Genomic DNA, 6,094 nt, shown 5'->3' with positions numbered 1-6,094 from the left:
CCCTGCGTCTTCTCTTCTGACTTTGACTACATCTCCTAGTAAGTTCAGAGTAGTTGATGATAAATTGAAAATGGTCGTTACAGAAGATGGTTGTTGTTGTCACTGTCCTCTCCCGTAGGAAGTGTAACTGCTTCTCCAGCTTTTGGTTTCACTGGGCATGTGTTATTTCCAGGAACAACAAAGTCATACTTAAAATACTTTCCATTTGATGCAGTTTTTAATGAGTGGTTTCCTTTCCTTTGTATTTATATGTTTTAAAGACTGCCTGAAAGGTGAGTGCTATACTTGATAAAGGAAACTGCATGTGCAGGTTCAGTATTGCACATCTGGACAGTTAGATGGACGCTGAGATGGGACTTGTTCAACCTGACAGGGTCAGCCACAATGCCCTGTACCAAAGCGGTTTAAAGTTCTCCCCTTTTTGCCAATAAAGCTGTAAATAAAAACCATCGTACATCCAAATCCAAAAAAAAAAAAAAGCAAAAAGCAAACCCTCTCGTGTTTCTAGGTCTTGTTTCCCATAGAACATTGTTATAATTTTTTGAATTAATTATGCATGCAGATGTCATTCACACAGCACACAGACAGCACAGACACAGAGACATTCAGACACAAGCACAGAGACACAGACAGACACACAGAACAGACTTATCTTACCTGGGACTAACATTGTTATAATTTTGTTCTTGTGTTGTTTCGTTATCAGAAACCCCCCCCCTTTTCTTTTCTCCGTGTATTTCCTAACCTCTATCCTTTCTCCACATCTTGCCTCTCCTTCTTTTTCCTTCCTTGCATCTGACCTGCTTTCCTCTCCCTCCTCCTCGCCTTTTGCCCATCTCACTTCTTATCTTTACACTCCCCCACATAGTTTTAAGGCTCTATTTTTGCACATGTGTATATGTGTGCACCACATGCGTGTGAGTGCCAGGAGAAGACAGAAGAGAGCACAGGATGCCTGAATCTGGAGTTTCGGGGGTTGTGAGTCAAACCCAGGTCCTCCGGAAAAGAAGAAACCGTTCAACTGCTGAGCCGTACTCCAGCCCCTCTGATTTTAACATATTTAACATTTGACATATTTATAACATGTCTGCATCAGTTTTTCCAGTCTCGGTTTTGTGTCCACTGGTGGTGTGTTAGTTGGGCTACAATGGATTTCAAGTGTTGTTCTATATCTAGTAAGGTTTGCTGACACCTCTCTAGCGACTTCATGAACAACGTGGGATTGAGCTTTCAAGAGAGGCATTCTAGGAATATTTCTGTTCCTGTCATAAAATACTCTGACCAAAAGCAATTTCAGGAAGGAAAGCGCTTCTCTGGCAGACCATTCCAGGTTCAGTCCATCATCGAGGGGAAGTCAAGGCAGGAGCTAACTGGTCACATCACAGCCACCGTGGAGAGCAGAAAGAAATGAATGAACCCGTGCTGCCTGCCAGCTCCCATCTGGCTTTCTCCTGTCCTGTCTGATTCAGGAAGCCCTGTCCAGGAAATGGTACTGCCTGCAGTGGCTGGGTGTTCCTGCAACAAGTAGCAACGAAGACAGTTTGCCACAGGCATGCCCACAGGACACCCTGAGGAGGACAATCTCTTCCTAGGAGAATCTAGACTGTGTCAAGTTGTCAGATAAAGTTAGCTGTCACAAGGGCACATGACAATACAATTCCCAAATAAAAACCAGAAGAGCTACACAGGCAGATGCACAAGCTGCAACATGGAAAGACAAGAAGCATGAACAAACAAGTTACATGACACCTCCAGGAGATCCTAACCCCTCAGTAATGGCTAAAAGATACTAAAGTAGGGAACATTTCAGGTGACAATTCCAAAATGTTTCTGGTAAAAATGATCATTGACCTGAAAAACAATCCTAACAGGCAGATGAGTTTGACACAGAATGGAGAGGAAAGTCAGAAAAACAAAGAAAAACTCAGAAAAGCAGATAAGAAAAGTTCAACATGGAAGACAATTTCAGCAATAAAACTGAAATTCTGAAAGAGAGAGAGAGAGAGACAGACAGAGAGAGAGAGAGAGAGAGAGAGAGAGAGAGAGAGAGAGAAGAGAGGGAAGAAAGGAGGGAGGGAGGGAGGAAGGAAGGAAGCAAGCAAGCAAATAGAAATATTGGAAATGAAATTTCAAAAAGTCAAATTTGAAAAAATGGAAAGCATCTCCTATGAGCATCACCAAGCAGAAAAAAGAATGTGGAGGTGGAAGATGAGGTCAGAAAATTATTATAGTCAAATATCAATAAGGAATGATTTTACAAAAGCAAGCATGACCTCACGTGCAAGAATTCTGGAATGCAAGCAAAATACCAAGCCTAAAAATCCATGGGACAAAAGGAGCTGAGATAAGAACTGAAAACACTAAGAGTCTGTACAATGAAGTGATAACCTAGGATCCCCTAGTGTAGAGATTTCCAGACAGAAGAGACACTGAGAACCCCAAGCAAACATGATCAGAAAAGAATCTCTCCATATCATCTTATACAAACACAAACTGTATCAGTTCATAGCCGTCCGTCAGCGCTGTGGAAGGAGCTAAAAGGAGTCGTCCACAACGAGGAAGCAAAGTGACCGAGTACGGGAAAGAACAAACTTCATGAGAGAAATGGAAGAAAAAGGAAAAGTTAGAGAAATCCATCGTGTCCAGCTCAGGAAACTCCCAAAACTAAGGAGAAGAAAATAAACAGCAAACAATAATCCAACCAGCAGACCAAAGTCTAGGAATTGTCAACATCGGTCACCAGCAGCCTTTAATGGACCATGCTTCAACTCATCCATAAGTGCAGACTGATTGATAGGTTAAAAAACAAGGCTTGACTATTCATTGACTGGGAGAAACACACATCAATGGTAAAGACACAGACCAGGAGTCAAAGGATGGAAAACAAACTATTGCATGACTGAAAACAAGATGACATAGCTGTCTTTCTCTCTAATAAACTCAACTTTATTTAGTCAGAAGAGATAAAGAAGGCCGCTGCATGTTTATCGAGGAATCTATTTATCAAGATGATATAATGATTGTAAATCCATGTGCATACAATACTGGGTCTCCAAACTTAATGAAACAAAAACTAGTAGACAGTGTCTGATGGATTCTGATACAATCACAGTGGACATACAGTGTCCGATGGATTCTGATACAATCACAGTGGGTATACAGTGTTCGATGGATCCTGCCTGATACAATCACAGTGGACATACAGTGTCTGATGAATCCTGACAATCACAGTGTCTGATGGATCCTGATACAATCACAGTGGGCATACAGTGACTGATAGATCCTGATACAATCACAGTGGGCATACAGTGACTGATAGATCCTGATACAATCACAGTGGGCATACAGTGTCTAATAGATCCTGACAATCACAGTAGGCATACAGTGTCCTGTGGATCCTGATACAATCACAGTAGGCATACAGTGTCCTGTGGATCCTGACAATCACAGTGGGCATACAGTGTCCGATGGATCCTGATATAATCATGAAAGACCCTCAGGGAGGACCTTCCCTCAGGAGGAGACCCCTAGACCCAAGGAACAGTCCGAGACCACTGGCTGCAAATGGCAAGAGGTTCCTTTATTGAGAGTACACAGGTACCTGAGGGCTGCAGAGTCTATTGGGAAGACTTGCATGCCCTCAGGCTAGGCAGGGGGTCTTTTATATGGAAATGGGCAGGCGGCAGAAGCAGGCAGACAGAAGCAGATGCATGGTTACAGGGATCCCATTGGTCCTTTCAAATGCGGTGAGGGGTTTACTTGAGGACAAGCCCCCCCTCTTGGCTGGGGACACAAATGTCTGATAACAGCTGACTAGGCTCTATGGCTCTATCTAGGGCATATGCGGTCTTCCCCAGAACTCTTCATTCCCCTCCTAGGCCAGATATCTGACCGCAGATATCCTGTTTGGCAGCCTAGGAGTACTGACCTTACCCTGAACTTTACTTGTTTGTTTTAAAGCCTTACAAAATGGCGTTACAATGGCTAAGCTGGGGTCTTTCAATCACAGTGGGCACACAGTGTCTGATGGATCCTGATACAGTCACAGAGGGCATACAGTGTCTGATAAATCCTGACAATCACAGTGGGCATACAGTGTCTGATAGATCCTGATACAATCACAGTGGGCATACAGTATCTGATGGATCCTGATACAATCACAATGGGCACACAGTGTCTGATGGAGAAACCACAGATCAAATGAACTTAACAGATGTCTGAGAATAGGCCATCCAGAGACAGGAATCCTACCCTTTCTGAGAAGCTATTGCCTGTTAATGGCTGCTGAGAGAGGAAGAGTCAGTTTTCTTTAGCGGTGTGTTGATCCTGGTAGGTTGGCCATGCTCCAGCGGACAACCCCATACATGTGTTTATATGGGCAATACTAACCCAGAGTGTTATTAAACAGAGGAAAAGAAGGAAGAGGAGGAGAGATGCGAGATGCCCCTCTGTATGCTTTAAATATGTTTTTATTGCCGTTGGTTAATAAAAAGCTGGTTTGGCCAATGGCAGGACAGAATATAGCTAAGCAGGAAATCCAAGCAGAGACACAGGGAGAAAGAAGGCAGAAGAGGCCAGCAGCATTACCAGTAAGCCGCCTGTCCTCACGGGAGCTGCACTCTCCTGCCCGACCTAGAAGGCTATCAAGAGCTCATACACACTTCACCTCAGTTTATCGAGACTCGATCTTAGTTAGGAGACTGTTTATGTTTTAGCCCTAAAATTCAGAGTTATTAGTCAATCTCACAAAACCTCCCTGGGAAGTGAGGGCTGCCAGAGGCCAGAGTGGCTGAGAGGTGTCAGGCCCCACATTTTGTACAGATAATTGCAGGCCCTTTCCTTTATTCTAACCACATAAGGCAAAGGCTTATTTTTAGACTTACAAGAGTTTCATTGCCAGTTCGCGTTTGGCGAATGTGAAGATACGAATCAGCACTACGTGTTTGTCTCCATCCTTACGCAGGTTGCTATGGTTACTCAATTTTTTTTTTCTCTTTTAATTTTTCAAATAGGGACTCCATATGTTTTGCAACCACTTCACCCTCTGTCTGGGAAATGGTGCTTCATGCGTCTTGCTTTTTTCCGCGTTTTATTAATCATGGACTTTTAGCTTATATATTTAGCAACAGTGTTTAAATGTGTATAATGCATGAATTCTCTTTTTCCTCCTTAGAGTTTTCCTTGGTTCAGTTTTTGCTTTTTATGACCCTGGTTCCTTTAAGGAATAACTCACAGCTGCCTCCCTGAGCCATAAAAGATGCTGACAAGTCACACAATGATGGGGGACAGACCACCAAAATCCATTAAACCAGAAGCAAACTTTATTCCAAGAATCACCATGGGGGCACACAAGCTTCCCAGCTATGCTGTGACCACAGCCAGAGATGGGGCTTCCATAGTCACAGTTCCCAATCTCCCACCCCTTTTATAGCAAGAAGCAAGCATTAGGCGTGAACAAAGGAATTTTTACAATCTTGAGGTAAAACTCAGATACAAATTGGTTTTCTTTTTACAATTTCCATTAACAGGGCTTTTCAGGTAAACTAAGCCCATTATTTCTCTCTGCTGCTTTCCCATGGTGTTTACCCAAGCTCTTCCCTCCTCTGAAACTGCCAGTTTTGTGTAACAGGGAAGGGTATGAGACAATGCACAACCGAAACGTCATGTACATCCCATCATTTAAAAGTTAGCTCGTCTCACGTCAGTTGCTGGTCATGAGGGTTATCTAAAAGCTGACCCTCAGTTTGCAGAGGGCCATTTCAGCCCCACAGACAGAGCTGCCAATTGTTAAGCTGACAGGTTCTGCTAGAGGCCAGTCTGGCCTGCAATAGCCCAGTGCCGCCCCCCCGACTGCATAATAAAGACAGACTCAGCCCGGACACCCATCAGGAGGCACAGGGCTTTTCTGAGCACAGACGTATTTCAAGCTTGACTTTACATTCCCAATCTAGTGTCTTCCACTCTCTGAGTCTCCACAACCCTGAGCAGTGAAAGTTTAACAAATACTTACCTGTGTCACATGGATGAAAACCAGAACTTTCAATTTTTTAAAAAATTACTTTTAACTCATGGGGGGTTGTATGTGTTATGCATG

Source organism: Microtus ochrogaster, chromosome 2 (genome assembly GCF_000317375.1).
Source record: "Microtus ochrogaster isolate Prairie Vole_2 chromosome 2, MicOch1.0, whole genome shotgun sequence".
NCBI lineage: Eukaryota > Metazoa > Chordata > Mammalia > Rodentia > Cricetidae > Microtus > Microtus ochrogaster.
Note: the sequence above shows the minus strand (reverse complement) of the source record.